Source organism: Ambystoma mexicanum, chromosome 7q (assembly GCF_040938575.1).
Source record: "Ambystoma mexicanum isolate Mex_15411 chromosome 7q, UKY_AmexF1_1, whole genome shotgun sequence".
Taxonomy (NCBI): Eukaryota; Metazoa; Chordata; class Amphibia; order Caudata; family Ambystomatidae; genus Ambystoma; species Ambystoma mexicanum.
Genome location: NC_090941.1, coordinates 165,862,508 through 165,881,672, shown reverse-complemented (window position 1 = coordinate 165,881,672; position 19,165 = coordinate 165,862,508).

The following is a 19,165-nucleotide window of genomic DNA, read 5'->3' as shown; positions in this document are numbered from 1 at the left end:
GAAGGTAAGTTTACAAAAAAAGAAAGTTATTAGAGGCGTAGCCAGGATTGTCGAACAAGTGGGGCCTGAAGCTGATGTAGTTGGGACCACCACAGTGATATTAACATCTGTAAATTCCCACATTGCGCTGCTGAGGGGCATTTACATATTTTGGGTGGACCTTGGTCCCTCAGTCCCTACCCTGTCTACACTGTGTGTGTGTGAGTGCGCGCACACACTCATTTTGTATTTGCGTGGTGGATGGTATCTGATTACGAGTTACCCAAACTTTGTAGCTTCTAACATGATTGAATGTGAGGGGGTCGGTTCTTTGGCAACATCAGGGAAAATGCATCATAGGGAGACCATGGGGGAGGTAGGTGGCCAATGAGGATGTGCCTGGCAAATCAGAATGTCAAGAGGGTCACATGCAACAATTCGGGGTGCTATTAGGCTGTTCTGAGGACAAGGAATGTAACATGGTCCCATCATGAGATAGTGGACTGCGACTTAAGGCAGTTCAGGGACAATTAGAGTGCCATCTGACAATTGAGGGACTCCCAGGGCAGTTATTGGTGTGATGAGAGTAAGGTGGACAAATCATAGAGATACAGGGGCAGTTCAGGACATTGAAAATGATGCGTTAAAGGAAAGCAGCATTCTCTCTACAAAGCAAGTGAGTTCCGTCAAAAGAAATAACAGTTTTATAGAAGAAAGCACATTTGAAGGAATCATAACTGAATTTGTGTGAGAGAATGTTTTAGGGCCAGATTCATGGAATTATTTGTGAGGTAAAAACTGACTTTGCGTACCAAACTGCGTGCCAGGTCCTGTTTGTCGATTCATGGAATCAACTGCAGAGAACTTTTTCCTACTTTGTGGGGACTTTGTGCAGGCTCGGCACATCTCTGCGAGTGGGCGAGTCCTTTGCGCGAGACACCACGCAGAGCGTTGGGATGGCTTGTGCAGAGGGCAGGGAAGGGGGCTGGAACTCGTAAAATGAGGAAGAACAAGGGAAAATGTGGGATTTATGAGTAACTATCGCGCAGAACGATACGTATTCATGGATCCGACTGTGCAACCTCTCGGCAGGGAAATGGCCATGCAAAGCACTAATAATAACCGAAACCCAAAGGCAGCTATACAGACACTTGCGCATAGAATTCACTGCGCAGAGGTAAGATCGGGTGCCGGATTTAGGGTTGCGTGTACGCAGCTGGGGTTTCAATCTAACACGCCGAGTTTTACCCAAGTTACGATAAATCTTATGCATAAACCTTACGCATGTTTTCAGGGTGCTGGTAACGGTTGCGGGGGACCCCACGCAGAGTACACGGGATGCAGCCTGCTTGCGGGGGTCCCCACACACTGTTTTGAGGGTGCATGTATTCGCGCCCAGGGAACACGGTTTCTTTGCCTGTACAATTCTATGAATGGGTGGAGTATCCAGAAAAACTTCTGCGCGTAGGCTCACACAGAATCGGTCTTGGCGTACAGGCTTTGCGGTATCTATTTGCGGATTTTCATGACTCGGGCCTGTAATATGAATATTGTATGACACAAATGAAAAAATGGAACCAGGCAGCTCTGATGCTACCAACAGGAAGATTTGCAAAGAAATTACAATCAATTAAACGTGAAAAGCATTTACATCACAATTGAATGTCAAACAAATTAATACATGGGAAGAAGAAATCCCTAAAGTATACCAATATAAATAATGGGCCTCATTACAAATGTGGCGGTCCAGAAATAAGGGTCCCTTCTGGACCACCACACTACAACTCTGCCTTCCTGGACCGTTGTGCCTGGCAGGTCTGACCTGCCAGGCACAATGGCCTGGTAGGTAGAGTTGTCACGGAAGCACCGGCACCGTTAGCTACAGTGCCGGTGCTTCCATGTCCTGTTGGACTCCATGGGATTGGGGACTTACACTGTCCGTTGCCTGATATCCCGGGCTGCCTGCCGCTAGCACCGGCGGGTTACCGCCAGACTCGTAATGAGGCCCAATGTTTTACACAGTCAAATTAGGGTGAGAAAAAGATAAAGTAATCAAAAGAAATTGATAAGGTAACAGTTCATAACAGTTGATGGTCAAGCAGAGATTCAGAAAGGAGGTTTATTTTCGCAGCATTCGTTACTGCACGATATGTTCTGTTTTGATTCCTGTTACACACTATTGCCATTCGCTGTTGTCATGGCATCTTCTGCAATTCCAAGTGGACTAGTTGAATGTAAGTTGAGATTCATGTGTTTCCTTCAAACGTGCCTTCATAGCTTGCCCTAAAAGGGCAACAGTGATGTATGTGTGCAGACCTGCCTTTCAAAAACAACACCATTCATTTGCACCTGCCACAACATGCAGCATGCAGCACACAGAATCGTCAAACACTTGACCATTCTGCAGTCAACATACATGTATGTGTTAACGTATGGGTTGTTGGCATGCATTTTGGCATTTTGCAAATAACTTCCAAATTTGCTAGAGCCGTCAGCAAATTCTGAATAAACCACCCCAAAAGGCGCTATTCTTTGAGAGCCGACTCCGAAGGGCAGTTTTCATGAAGTTCTGTATATTGATGTTCTTTAGTAAATGAGCGCTGATATGTCACAGATAGAGTAAGGGACTAACCTGCATCATCACTTCCTAAACGCCCGTCTGGACCAGAACGGACTCTTAGGGCCTGATTCATAGAAAAAGCGCGAAGTCCCTGCAAAGTACTTAGCACATCTTTGCGCCTACCTGCACGCAAAACCTTTTTTGCGCGTTCTGCATATTCATGGATTACTAACTACAAAGTAACCTGAGGCACAAAGAAAATAGAGTAGTGCACGGAATGCCAACAGCACGCCTCCTTGCAAACCAAAACCAGCAACATATAACAATCTTTGCGGTTACCTTATCCCCACCATCCAGCACCCCGGCAATACTTCAGCCTGTGCCCTATAACCAAGGCAGCATCCAGGCGAACTGCGTACGAACCCCCATAAACTAAATCTGCACCCTGGTAATCTGCATTCTATTTCACATAACTCAAGGCAAGAGCCTCGTTGATCTGCATACAAACGCCATAAATTCAAGGCAGAACCCTGCTAATCTACATATGATCACCTCTAACTCCAAGCAGCCTCTCAACTACGCACTGCCACCCCTAAATTGCTATGTTTACGTTACTTTTGCCTGTTCCTATTCACATTGCACTTTGCACTTCCTATCATGTGGCGGTAAAAATCACAAGGTTTGCATGTTACTTTTCCCAATGTTAAGTTGCGCGCAAGTATCCAAGAATACAGTTAGGTTTTCTCTTGACTGTTCATGTGATTTTCTTGCGTGGCCCATCCCTCAACACGCTGTTATTCCTTGTTCGTTCTGATTCTGTGGGAAGAATGGGGAATTTGCATGTTCCGTCCCCTATTTATTTCTTTGCATAGTCATCATTCAGTCCATTAAACAAGCAACATAGCACTCTTGTACTCTGACATTTGAGAATCATTTTGTCAGTGAGCCGCACTGTCTGCCTTAAGTGGTCAGCACAGTAGCAAATACTTCATCCTTCAGCTAGTCTGAAGGAGTAATCAGTTTCCCTATAACAACATAAGCATAAGGACAGGAGAGTGAGGCTGAAGGCTTCACTTCCCTGTATAAAGTCAGGAGAGGTTCAGAAACAAACACAAAAGGTTTTGGGGTCCATAGAAATGTGGAGGTAAAGTTGCCCAAAGAGAAATGTTTCCTAGCAATACCCAATGAAACTTTCAAACACATACACACTCATTTCATCAGTCTGTTCATTAGAAAATGATCCACGAAGCACATCTATACCAAAACATGTCTATTCTCTAGAAACAAAGTGTTACATGTATTCAATGTTGTAAATAATCCATTAATGTTGTGTTGTCAACGTTCAACCCTGAAACTGAATTTCAGAAAATAAAATGTCACATGCCCGGAAAAGACTGGATGCATTCAGACTTTGGACTCCTTTTTGGGCTGCTAGGCTTTTATCCCTATACCGATTACAGAGTGATACAACATGGCTGGGCTTCACAAAGGTCTCTGAGTTACATGTCACAGACATAAGTGGTTGTTCAAGTATGGATGGTCCAGCTGCTGCAGGAGTGGAGACAGTCAAAATTGCCCAATACATTTGGAAAGAACTGCTTATGTGGGGATGCTGTTAGATTATTCAAGTGGCATACAAGGGATATGTTTAGGCACTTGCCTCCCTCTGGCACACATGCTAAAGCATAAGCACAGGTTGTGTAGCCATACTTACACTTTATTTTTTATTTATACCTTTAAAGGCCACTAAGTATTTACAACCCTTAACCAATCCTACCCGTATTGGACATGTTCAAAGGAACACTACTATAATGAAGCTCACCTGAGTGTCCCCTGAATGGCTCACTTCTGAACTCACTTTTAACGCAAATGTGTGGGGCATGTCATCACAGAGCGCAATAACATTGGCCCTCTAATTTGAACACTTATGTTGAAAACAGCATACATTTCTTTGACAATGTAGCATGCCAAACATGACTCCTGAATTCACTCGCATGCTGATGGGCAATGCCCACAGTCCCCTTAGAGGAATTCTGAAGAAAGGAGTGAATCCCCAATGCCAAGGAGCTGATGGTTGTATTCTTAGCAGCATTGGACTGGGTAGGGGGAGAGAGAGAAAGAGAAAGAGAGAGAGGGAGAGAGACAGAGAGAGAAAGAGAGAGAGAGAGAGAGAGAGAGAGAAGGATAGAGAGAGAGAGAAAGAGATCTAAGCCCATGTCTCACCAAACATAAATGATCACCTGTATACTCTAGATCAGAATTTCTTTCTGTGTGGACACAAATCATTTTCAATTGCATGAACACTTCTTGAACCCGTCTGTGGATTTTTGGGGTAACACACAAAAAGCAAACTACGTACCATGGCAGTGATGGAATAAAGCACTTTCTTATTTATGTTGTCGCCAACTTTGACTTTTTCTCCTTCAATTAATGGTTATATCTCCCACGTCAATGTAGAAATAAGACCATTTACACTGGTGGTTGCTTTCTTTGGTTGGCACCCTAAAATACTCTTTACAGGGCTTTGTGGCCTCTTGGTTTACTTCTCCACTGTTTGTATTCTTTATCCTCTTTGTGACTTTCACCATCTTTTTTCCTATGCTTGCCACCTGTTTTCAATGATCACATGCCACTGTTTCCTCACCCAATTCAGCCCTGAGATGGTGGCTGATGCACTATGGACATATGTACCTGTGCTGTGCTTTGCCCTGTCAAATATCATACCGCCTTTGACCATCACAATCTATCTTGTACTTATTAATCTCACACCAGGTTTTTCAGAACCAATCACTTCTTTCTTTGTTGTTTATGGCTCTGTAAATTTCACAATTCTTTCTAGCAAGCCAAGTCTACACTCTACACCAAATGTACATACTAAAGTGAAAAGCACTTCTCGCGCACTCCGTTCAGGCCAAACATTTCATAAAGCTACCTGTGTGCCTGCCGTTGCTAAAATGTGAAAGGCTGAATTGAGTGTGTTGGTCCTAATAAATATTCTATAACCTGGAGCTCTATGTAATCTTAGCATGAACCACATAATATTTTGATAAACTTGGGCAGGGTTACAATGCATCACCCCTTGGACGGGTTTGGGCGCCATGGGACAACTTTGGTGGTGATGGTTGCATTAGAAATATTGTATGACATATGTTTGACTTCCTGAACCCCGTGCAGAGATCTAAAAAGGGGAGGACCTAAATGCAGATGTGGCGGACCCAGAAGGTTGGGCGATCCTGGAAAATCTGATGAATAAGGCGTGTTGCAACAGCGCTGCTGAATCATGGTAAGATAACCCTACAACGTCTATTTGCATGAGACTGCATATTGTCCACTATGCAAAGGGCACTGCGTGTAGTGAAGTGCCCTATTGCACACAGCTGAGTCCCACGAACAATTTTGTCCAGCTGTCACATAGACTTTGTCATCTTCAATACTATCTCTGCCTTTTCTCCGTCCACTCCTCAGCATCTAACATTGCCACGATAAACAGCTGTGCTCTAAGTATAGTACCTAGGCTACAATTTTTCCTGCATTCATTTTACTGCTCCTCTCCTTTGTCCATCAGACCCCAGTCGTCTGAAGGGCCTTTGCTTCTTTCAGTGCTTCAAAACCATTAGCCATTGCAGGAGGAACTATACTACTATAAGATAAGATAAGATAAGATAAGATAAGATAAGATAAATAACATCATCTCCTCTAGTTTGTTTCCCGCTTTGTCTGCAAAAGATATGGGAGGGATCGGTTCTAGGTCAAAGGATCAACAGTAAAAGGGTTGAGAGGTCAAAGGATCGACACCAAAGTGTCGACAGGTCAAAGGATCGAATTTTTATTTTTTTCAGATTTTTATTTTTTTGGGGGGTTCCCCCCACAACACCCTTTTTTCCCTAAAAATCACTTTTTTCCCTAAACGAAAACCCCAAAAATATATATAATTTAAAAGAAAATTCTACCCTTTGTCCTGTCGACCCTTTGGTGTCGATCCTTTGACCTCTCGACCCTTTGGATTCGATCCTTTGACTAGACACCGGAGGGATCAGGTGCATGAATGGTGGAGGTTCCCTAATGCTAAATCCCTCTCTCTCTACTTGCTTTTGAACACAAACACTTGTCACTGAGTCTCCAGCTGAGTCTTTTTTAAGGTAGCTTTTGGTTTTGGCATAGCTCGGTGTCTTAATACACCTGTTGATGTCCTCTGTGAGCCACCTTAGAATTCTTAGGTATTTCCTGGGGCGCTTCATAGTTTCAATGATATAAGTGTTTCATTTTTGACTGTTTCTATCGTTATTCATTACAACTCATTAGGACATGGGTACCTGTAATTGTGATCCTCAATGGTTCTATCTCACTGGGATTTGGTTTTTAAAAATGCACTGTATTGCCACCTACTACTGTGTGATATTTTAAATTGCACTGTTCGGTCACGTATGCATCTGTGATTTTTCAAATTGCACTTTCCCGCCACCTAGGTTCCTGTGATATTTTAAATTGCATGTTTGCTCGCCTAATAAACTGGTATTTTTAAAAAAGTGAACTGTTTGTTCACATAGGACCCTGTAGTCTCCCCATACCTTCCCCAACACTTCTTTCTAAGCATGCTCATTGCAATCCTGCTCCTCCTCCTTCCTCTTCTTTCCCTCTCTTGATGGGTTCTGCCCACCCCACTCTTCCCTTCACTACCCCAATCTCCCAATCCCTATTCTTCTCTCCTCCTAAACACCATGCAGGCCACTCCTCTACGTCCTATACAAACCATACCTATGTCATCTGCAGGACTAGCTTCCCTTCATCAACTCCAACAACTCCCCCCTCTTCCTCTGCTCCACCTAATGACATTACTCTGGATCTCTGTAATGCCCAAACCCTCTGAAAGGTATTTTCTTTGCCTCAAATAGTTTTCATTCCCATCACCCCACACTCTCAGTGATGATCACAGAAACATCGGTCCCCTGCCCATGACCCTGCCTGCCTCTATGGCAGCCTTAAACACTGCATTTACCTCTTTTTCTAACTTCTATTGCTTCCGCAAAAGAGGCAGTGGTGTTTTCTGCATGATAAGCAGGCATACACTATTGGCACTCCTTCACGTCTCTAATTTCACCCCCCTTTTCATCATCCAGTGATAGTGAGTGAATGATGTCATGAATGGGATGATGCATGGGGCCCTGGGCATCTCAGATGTATGCCGGTTCCTTACCCACGACATAAAACACTTCTTGGGGGATCGATTAGAGAAAGCACATCTTTACCTGTAGCTAAACTGGTGGAACCATTCTGCTATGATTGTGACCCCCATGAAAACAAGGCTCGAAATTCAAAGTGCAGATCTTTTCAGGAGAGGTTAATTGATTCAACCTACGTTAAGTGGGGCCAGCAGCGTTCCAAGAGGTTGAACCTGGTATCCCTGCTGTGGTCCCTCCAGGGATTCACTCACATGGTAAAGGGGATGTGCCAGTATATCACTCTATGCTGAGCAACACGTTATTGTGAGGTGTCTCATGCCTATAGTAATTCTAAAGGATTATGGGGACCTCTGAATGCTCTCTGTCAACCTCCTGCCCCAGCTTCTCCTACTGCACCAATGGGCACCTTTAGGACTGTACCATACGAATGAGTACCAGGGCACAGGTAGGGCATGTACATGCCTGTGTGGTAAACCATTGCACCTCAATTGTGAGTACAGCTGGGCTATGCACAGCACTGCTAAGTCCCTCTCTGCACTTGCCCACATGGGCCATGCAGCCACTTCTACACTATCATGCATTGGGGTGCCTCAGCATGGCCTCATCATTTGCATCATGGTCTGTGACACAGCTTGCCCCACATTCTGGGTTGCAAACCTCTTGCAAGGCACGGGGTCATTAGAAGGAAACCCTCCATAGATGTGTGACCTCACCGTGAGTGGAACAATGTTTCCTTTGTACCTGTATGTCATGGCTACATATTCAATGAAGAGGTCCGCCAGTCATCAATCCATTACAATGCAGATGAATTCCACATTGTGCACAGGGTTTCTGGTTTCAGCAGCTTCCAGCAAAAAACAGTGTTATCCTGCTAATTGTCTTTCCCCATGAAACAAGGGTCAAGCTTCTATATACCATAAGGGCACAACCTCATGTTTCACACCACTGATGAATGATTGTTTCATCAGGTGTTTTATGGAATGCAATACTAGATGTATATATTTATTTATGCACATAGAAGAATAATGCACTTTTCATCACAAAAGAATGTACAATAGATAGGAAATTAGATTTGACGGGAAGCAGTGAGCTTCTTATAATGGGGGGAGTTTGAGGTTGTGGAGGGGAGTAAATGGAACAGTCACCGGGGACAATACATAAGTGAACATGCAAAGAATATGGACAACCAACAGTGGACATTTGTAAGTACAGGTGTGCGGTATGGCTAGCCAGGCTCAGACCGGCCTATAGGGCAATAGGACAATGGCTGAAACAAAAACGCAAAATGCTAGTGCGGGCCAGTCTTTTTGGTCAAAGCACGCCACTTTTTGGGCCAATGTGGGCCATTTTGATGAGTTACTTCAACATGTGGCTAGTAGTTTTGACAAGTGTTGCTGAATACATATTCTTTAAAATGTACAATTTGCATCACATTTTATAAAACAACTCCCCCTTTGGTACTATTCAAACCGTGTCACAAAAGGAATGAAGTGGCATTTGCAACTGTCGGACACTTTTTCTTTGATGCCCGACTGAATTAAATGCCCCAGTCCGACACTGCTGCCACCTGTGTTCGGGATGTGAGCATGATGGGTGAATGGCTAGAGTAATTGCAGGGAAAGTGAGGGACAGACGCAGGTTAGATGCAAGGGAAAGATTTTAGCTAGAAGGCAGATGAGAGGTAAGTTAAGAGGGTAACTCCGAGGCAGGGTGGTAGTCTTTTAGTTTGGTTTTGAACAAATCATGAATGATTACTGTGTGCAAAGTAGTCACTTTCTGTCTGGAATTCAGTTGTTGTTTTCAGTGATATGGGCATGGTGAAGGCAATGTTCATATTGACTTTGTGTGCCTCTCTGACATGTTCTCTACAAGGCTATTTTATCTACATGTTTTATTCTTAGTGCTTTTAACTTCACAGGAACCCTCAAGTTGCAAATTCCTATTTTATATTTTTTCCCATTGGAGAAGTTCACAGCACCCTATGGGTAGTGTCGAGGTTAGGATGTTTCCATGGTGTTTGTTCAAACACTGTGCTTCCAATGAGGTTTCTGCTAAGCACTTTTGTGTTCCCTTCCACACAGTAGGATATACATGTTTTCCAGAAACTTGCATCTGTGGGTGAAAGGGGCCCCTAGGGGACCCTGACATCTATGGAAACAAAGCGAGTCACCACACACGATAGAGACGCCAGACACGAGGTTGTATTCCCAAAGCTAGGGTTTTATTGCAAAGCAAAAGTCTCAGTTGGCCAAGTCGGTCTCGACGCCCCGCGACGTGTATCTCTAGACCTCGTGGGACGCAAGAGAGCGAATTACATACATCAGTTACATATATACAAAATGCATATCAAACAATCAGCTATGTCATGGTTAACACCCCTCTTCATTGGGTTTCTTTGAACTTGGTGTGACGATGGACATCTCCGGCCACTATGACACCTTCAAACATCTATTCTAGTAACAATTTGCAATTTGTGAGTGCGTAGGCATCTTTTGGTTATTGAATAGAACATGGTGCTTCTGTTCTTGGAAGCGAGATACATGCAGAGAGGGTTACATTCCGGACCTTACTATCTATCAGGTGCTATTCGCGTCCTGGGAGCCGACATGCTCTTAGCGGGCTCAGCAAAGGGGGGCCATTAGAAAAGCATAATTCAAGCATTTAGCGGTATTATTCTAACATATTCTACCATATAACGAGACTGGCTAGCAGCTGTGAAATGATTAAATGCCCTGCGGCTCTGCTTCAAGGCTACATTAAGGAGGGAGCCGGGCATTCTTCCTGGCGCTGCCTACGTTTGTGTTTCAGCAAAACTCTTGTTATCCTCTCGGCCCTGTGGCCTTGTCCTTTTCATATACAGACAACATTGTTCCTCAGTCGAGCAGTGTAAGCGAAAAATATACTGCGAAGCAATAGGAACAGAAAGCAATGAGCAATGGTTAAAAAACAAAATGGCGATACTTGTTACATCAAAATGGCTGTTCATTAGAACACTCGAAAACCTATATTCTGTCGTATCATGCATGAGATGGTAGGCCCACAGCCACCAAAATACGTTTGCGGTCTCGAATTAGATTTCTAGACTGACAAACCCTCCTTTGGCCGTATGCCAAACGTCTCATCTATTTATTGAAACCTCCTCTAGTGATGATGAATCTGAAGTACTTATGTCTGAATCTCGCATGCTATTGTGGTCATCATTGCCTTCAGTAATATCTATTGCCATCAACTCTTTCATTACTCTCATCTCATTTGGGTCTGGGCTAGTTCGATCATGAGGTTGTTTTTTCTTTGTTATCATTTGCATGCATCCTTCCGTACATCCCTCAGTTACCTCTGCACAAACTATGGGTAAACAATGTATACAACAACAACACGTTAGGAATATTCCGAACACCACTACTAGTATCGAGATCAGCTTCCATCCCCAAGATCATAGTATTCCCCAAAACCAAGATCCTATTTCCCAGCTCCCTTCTCCCGTGGGGAGTTCAGAGCTTAGAACGTGCATTTTCTTTATTGCTTCAAAGATCGTGGGGGAATAGTCATCGACATAAACGCAACATGCTGATCCCATTATTTTGCAAATTCCCCCACGATCAACCAGGATTACATCGAGAGCCATTCTATTTTGCAGCGTCATTAACCTGATTCCGCTTTCTTCCAACGTCCTGTTGAATAATATATCTGTTGTTGTGTTTATTGTATTCTTTAGGATTCTGGACAACTGCCTTATATTATAGGAGTTCACTATCTGTCCTAAGAATGGAACAAATGATTTTGCTACATCAGTTGCTATTAAAACACCTTTGTCAGTCCTTTTGACTCTAGTTCTGGATAATTTGGCCATGGCTGCTGTTTCCAAGAGGAATACTCCTGGGAACAATAGCCCAAGATAACATGTACTTCCCCAGTTTCTGGGCAACCAAGGGTATGCTTTTTCTCCACATATAAAATAAACTGGATCACCTACGTATACTTGTTCTATTTCCCATTTTAGTACCACTGTATTCATACAACCAGTATATGTTCCGACTGAAAAAGATCCTTTCTTTTTTAGGCAAAACGGGACAGTTCTTGGGCTGTAACTCACTGTGTAAAATGGGGGAATCACATCTTTGTTCCCTTCTGTTCTTACATGAAACGTCATTACAGATGTTTTTTCTGGTGGGGACAATCTATCTCGTCTATTTTGTCGTGTTATTTTACGTGTGCTTTTCCTCGTAGGCTCTGGGGCTATTACTTGTGCTTTAGGGAAAATGGAACAACCCACAGGCTTCATTATTATCTCCTCAAACTCATTCATGTTGGTTCTGTCTAATTGACCCGTACTACTCTCATTCCATTTCCCATAGAACATTGCACCTAAAGATGCACTACATGCATAACTTAATGGTAACGGCTGCACATACCACCCTATTCCTTTCCCAGCATGCTGTGGTAAATGGGCACATACCCAGCAGTTTGTTTTCTTCAGGATTGCATGTGTCATGTTCATGATTAATAATAATGTATTATTCCCAAAACCTTCCCTGTGTTTTTCTTCCATTGGGTGTATTGTTTCTACCCACCATAATATTAGGGCTGTTGATATTGGTGCTACCACGCTCATAAAGCACATCATTATCGTTAGTGTCAGCATACAATTTGTTTTACCATGCGTTTTTCTTAAAGTTATAGGGCCTCATTAGGACCCAGGTGGTAAGGGGTTTACGGCGGCGTAAACAGCGCCGACCCTTACCGCCTGATTCCGAGGTCCCTTAGCGCCATGGAGGATTTAACACCTGCTTTTAGCAGGTGTTAAAATCCATGGCGCTAAGGGACCTTGTTGTTAATTACGCCACCGTAATTTACGGTGGCGTAATTAACGCCTTCCCCACTCCCATTATGCCCTATGGGGCAAAAATTGGAATGGGGAAGGGTAAATGGGGATTGGGGACTTACCGCCCCGCCAACCTCGGAATGGGGCGGTAAGTCCGCCAACCACCATGGCGTAAACGTAGTTTACGCCATGGTGGTAAAGGTACGACCCAGGCGGTAACTTACCGCCTGGGTCATAATGAGGCCCATAGTCTTTATAACTGACTCATTTTCAGCAGTGCTGGTGCAGGAGGAGGCTGGAACCAGCCCCGGCATGTTTCTCGTCGTCCTTCTTCTTCCTTATCACAGTTCGTTGTGGATATCTCTCTTTGTCGCGTTTGCTCTGATGTCTATAAGTTCAATGAAATTCTCCCAGTTCAGTTTTGCCTGTCCTTTTTTGTTTTAGCCTGGTTTGGATTATTTGTTTTCAGGCGAGATTACTTGTCCCTCTTTATACTGCTCAGAGGACCTTTGATCAGTTTTCGCCTCAGTATCATGCGCGCCCAGCTTGACCGCTCTGGTTCCGGACACATGTACTGTTAATCAATTATCTCACTTGCGATAGTACCATGTACGCCCAGCTTGTCCGCTCTGGTTCCGGACACATGTACTTTTATGATCGCACCGAGGAGCCGCGAGTCTTCAATTGTCCTACTTGCACAATTCTCACGCTTCTCTCCTCTACACCCCTGGTTCCTTCTCCGTCCATGAGCTGAACCAGAGGTTGACATAAACACCAAAAGAAAAAGAATGCAGATCACTTTGTCTTCCGAGGCCGCACGTTGTATCGCCTTGCTCCTGGTATCGTATGATCCGTGAACAGTGCCGGTGCACTTTCAGATTCAGGCTTGAAGTCAGCCTGCGGCGCTTCTGCAGGTGCTGGTGTGCGCCGCGCCAATAATGCAGATTCGGTCTTTGGCGTGCTGGCAAGTGCTGGTGGGCGCCAAAGGGGTACACGATTTGTTTCTGCTGGTATTTGCAAGACAGAGTTCACGTCGGTCAGCAATGATGTCGATTCTGCTGGGCAACGTTGGGGCACTCTTTGCCCTTCCCCCTCTTTGACAATCGTCTCAGGCTTTGTTTCGAGTTTCACTTCATGTTTTGGCAGATCAGGTGGCTGCACACTGGCAACAGTTTCTTTTGTCTCTGCGACCGCTGTCTCTATCCAGTCATCGGTGTCAGACAAGACTTTCAGTGCAGTTCGAATCTTCTTGGCATGGGTGGCATGGATCCACGACTTCCTTCCATCCACCCGGATTGCCGTTTGCGTCGCCAAAAGTACTTGATAGGGCCCGTGCCACCTGGGTGCTAATGATGACTTTCTTTCGAAGTTTTTTAGCAGCACCCAGTCTCCTGGCTCCAGCGCATGCCCCGGACCAGGATACCGCACGGGTAATGCCTCCTGCACCTGCTGATGAATCAAACACAATTTCTGCATTAAAAGGCCACAATAAGTACTAAGCACAGGATGTTCTATCTCACTGAGCCGTTTTGGCTGAGGTGCGCACCATACATTTGCTGGCCTCCCCATTATGATCTCGTATGGGGAGAGCCCAGTTTTAGCCTGTACAGACGTACGCATGCATAATAATGCTATTGGTAATGCATCCACCCAACTCAACTTGCTTCCCGCACAAATCTTGCTAATCTTTGATTTAAGAATCCCGGTGTGCCTCTCCACAAGACCGGCAGAACTCGGATGCCTTGAACTATGGAATCTCTTATCAATCCGAAGACCAGCACATATCTGTAACACCACTGCACCCACAAAATGTGGTCCATTATCGGACCATAGGACACGGGGCAAGCCAAATCTGGAAAAATACTCCTTCAACATTACTTTTGCCGTACTCATCGCTGTGCAGTCTTTTAAATGATATGCCTCCACCCACTTACTGAATGCACAGATTACCACCAAGACGTATTTTAAGTTTTGGCACCTTTCCATCTTTGTGAAATCAAAATTAACTACCTCAAACAGCATGGAGGGCGGGCCAAAACTTCCTGTTGGTGTCACTGTTCCCTTTCCTACATTGTGTTGTAAACACGTGATACAGTTCTGCCCCAACCTTTCTGCATTCTTTTTTATGTTTGCATTCTGCCATACTGTAGAAAAGTGCTGTATCATTTTCTTGGCACAGATGTGCATAGGACTGTGGGCCATTGTGACCATTGCAGTCACATATGAATTTGGCAACATCCAGTTTCTAGTTCCCTTGTCCACCCAACAACCCTCCAAATCCAATTCAGCGGATCCCTCTGCCCATCCCTGTATTTCATTGGCCGCAGCCTCGGCCTGCATTTCTTTGACAGTCGCAACTCCATCTTCTATCATACAGGGTACTTCCTCTGTCTGAACCGTCATCATCTTGGTATTTAAATCAGTGGCAGTTTGTTTCGCAATCCTGTCTGCAAATGCGTTTCCCTCTCCTATTTTGCATGCTACTTTTTTATGTGCCTCACTATTGCTAGGCGCTTTGGAAACGTGAGTGCAGACAGCAATCGTACAATCAAAGGGCCATGTTGAATTCTGGCACCATGTGATGTCAGAAACCCTCCCTCAGCCCAGAGTCGTCCAAAGTTATGAACCACTCCAAACGTGTACTGACTGTCAGTATATATATTCACGTTCAAATTTTCAGAAATCTCGCAGGCTCTGGTTACTGCTATTATTTCCGCAGCTTGTGCTGAATTATAGGGATTCTTTTACTTTCTACAACACTCTCTAGGGTAGTGATAGCGTATGCGGTAGTTGTCGTGCCATCTGGTAATTTAAAACATGAGCCGTCACAAAATAACTCTCCATCCGGCTCTTTCTGTGGAATATCACTTAAATCAACTCTCCCCTTGGTTTCTTCCTCAGTGTCCATTAAGCAATCGTGGGGGGGGGGTGATTCATTCTTCCCAATTTCTGTTATGGTTAATGGCATTAATTCTGCAGGATTCAAAGCGCTACACCTCATAATTTGGATATGGGGCGCGAACAAGATAATGTCATATCTTGTAAATCTAGCAGAGGTGAGGTGTTGCGTCTGTGTCCTATTTAATAGAACGTCTATGGCATGTGGCACCGTCAGAATTAAAGTGTGCCCCAATACCATCCCTTCTGTTTGTTTCACTGACGCAGCAGCAGCCGCAAAAGATCCAAAACATCGTGGTAGTGCGCGCGCTACAGGGTCCAGCGCAGATGAAAAATAGCCGCACAGCCTATTTCTTCCACCTTGTTCCTGTGTCAAAACCGCCAATGCACATCCTTCACTTTCACACACAAATAGTGTGAAAATGTTCTTATAGTTCGGCGTACCCAAAACTGGAGCCGAGCATAATGCAGTTTTCAATCCATCAAATGCTCTCTGACATTCCTCATCCCACTGCAAAGGCATAACCGCATCCTTTCTAGTCAAATTCACTAATGGTTTCACAATCAATGCAAAATGACCAATCCATTGTCGGCAATATGAAGCCATGCCTATTATGGCTCTGACTTCTTTTTGTGTCTTTCGAATAGGCATACAAGAAATACTTTCTATGCGTTCTGGCGTTAGTCTTCTCCCTCCTTTCGAATGTAGGTAGCCCAAATAAACTACCTCCTTTCGATTTTACTGAAATTTTTTCAAACTAGCTTTATGGCCATGTGCCGCTAGGTGTGACAGTAGTAATACAGTGCTTTCTTTACAAATCTCCTCTGTGTCTGCAGCTAGTAATAAATTGTCTATGTATTGCAAAAGTACACAACCCACGGGTAATTCCAGCATGTGTAGCTGCTCTTTTAATGCTCTACTGTAAATACTTGGACTTTCTGTGTAACCTTGTGGAATCCGTGTAAATGTAAATGATCGTCCTCCTAATGTGAACGCGAACAAGTATCTACTGTCCTTGTCGACTGGAATACTAAAGAATGCGTTCTTCAAATCTATTACACTAAAATATTCTGCTGAAACAGGTATCATTGTCAATATTGTAGTGATGTCTGGCACTAAAGGAAATTGCGGATGTACTACCTTGTTTAATGCGCGTAGATCAATTATGAAACGGTATGGTACCTCATTACCTCCTTTTTTATAAACCGGAATGATCGGGCTGTTACATGTACTGCCTGTGATTTCCTCTATTACCCCTAATTTCATCAAATCGGTAACAATACTCTTCAATCCTTTCTGACCTTCAACCGAAATTTTGTATTGGGGTATTCGCGGTAGGGTAACACCTTCTTTTAAAATAACCTTTACTGGCTCTAACTTTAAACATCCCACATCGTTGTCATGCATTGCCCATATACAGGTTGGTACTTTACTTAGTTCCCCTGGTAATGCTTCGGACATGAATTCTGACACAGGGGCATCGTGTGGCCATATCGTTAGAAACACTCCCTCTGCCGTGCAATGTATAACAGAACCTAGTTTTTTCAACAAATTCAATCCCAACAAATTTTCTCCACAATTTTCTGTTAGAAGGAAAGGACAATGTTCAGTGAATGGTCCTATGGTAACTGGGACTGGTTTGGACACTGGGTTTATGACTGGTGTACCTGCAAACCCTACAGAAATATTCTTTTGCCCTGACAGTGGTATATTCGGAACCAAGTGATGGTATATTGAACACTTCTGTGCTCCTGTATCTACAAGAAAACGGTGTTCCTCATTCCTGACTCTCATTTCTACTTAGGGTCCTCTCTGATTCACGGAATTGACACTGGTTCCGACCCCTGTCCTGGGCTGTCCTATTGGGGAAATAACACATCGTCCGATGTGTAATCATTACTATTACTGTAATACGTGTTTGGCTGTGTATCGAAAACATTTCCATTCTTCCCTCTATTTCCCCCATTCTGATTTCCATATTGTTGATTTTGCTGTGCCTGACTCTGGTTTGGGGCATTTTGGTTTTGGCCTTGGTTTTGATTACCTCCATTATTATGATGCTGCTGCATACTATTCCTATTTGGTACATTCGCTCCTGGGCGTCCTCTATGCTGTCTCCTTTGACCAGACCCATTTCTGTTCTGTAAATGCGGGCATTGCGCTCGCCAATGTCCTTCCTCTTTACAATATGCACACTGATTTGGCCCCACTGTACCCCATACATATTCGAACTACTCCTCACTTGTCCGTTCCCTTGCCCTCTATTATGTCCTACTACTTGCTGCATTAATACCCGTGTCTTTAGATTTACCCTATCCCTCTCTTCTTTTTCCTTTCCTGCAGTCACTATGCGCTCATAATATTGGGCCATATGCCGTACTTCGTCCAACGTTTTTGCTTGCCATGCACTCTCTGATGTCATTATTAGATCCTGAATTGGAAGTCTTAACACCCTCACATATTTGTCAACACATAACCTTTTCCCTGCTTCTGAATCCACATCCTGCCCGCTGAAGTCTGTGAATATTTCTTCAAATCTATTAAAATAATCTGTAGCCAACTCATCTTTGCCTTGTACACATGCAGTCAGTTTGTCCCATTGGATTCTTTTCTCTGGAACAATTGTTTTTAACTTCTGTACTATACGTGCTGGTAATGCCACCAGGTTCGGTCCTGGTGTTCCTCCAACCGCTTTATTCCTATCCTCTATCATCAAATCCACCCATGTGGCGCCAAAGGCAGTTGTGTCATCTACCTTCCTTATTTGTTTCCATATATCTGCTGGCAGGATCACCGGGAATATTAGGTCTATATCACCCATGGTAAGCACGGATGACTTTAGGCAGGACTCTACTTCCTTGTAAAACCCTGCAGGATTCTTTCTTATATCCGGAATCGTCTGCTTTATGTTGTTCACCTCTTGTCTGGAAAAGGGGACATGCACGTATTGGGCGGTGTAATGGGCTGGTGTTACCTGCGCCGCTACATTGCCCACTGCGGGAACCTCCACTTTGGGCACAAAGGTAGGTGGGACCTCTCTCATAGGGAATGCCCCACTTACCGTCCCTCCCCCTTCTCTTAGATGCAACAATATTCCCAGATCCAATGATAGGGCTGTTTCTCCTGTTCCTCGTTCTAATGCTCTCCTATATACTGCCATTATTTCAGGCAGGCTGGCCTAATCGTTTTTTATATCTTTATCTAATAAGTGTTCAACCATTGATTGTAGCGCTTTTCTTTTCATAGGCATGGAATATTCATCAAATATCTCGTGTATCTCCATTTTGGGAATACTAGGATCTGACATCCATCTAGACGCTTCTTGCATACATACTTTTAACTTGTCGCCCCTTTGTACTGATGACATCGAATGTCGTCGCTGTATATATGGCTCTACAGTTTCCTTTCTATTTCTCCCAATATCTTTACTCCTATATCCGGGTGCAGTAAACATTTCGGCATAGTCATTATCTAATTCATCCTTTAACTCAAAAAGTCTATACACATGTTCTCTTACTTCTTCATCCCTCTCCCTACAGCGTGCTAATGCATTCAGATCTAACAATCGCTGCGGTGGTAATTTCCCACTTAGCTGTTTCCATCTCTCCACCAAATATTCACCCATGCATTCCAACACTACCTGTCTTTCGTTGCTTCTACGAAAGTCATATATCGAAGCCAATGTTGCCGTCCCATCATTCCCGTCTATATACATTTCTGCCTGT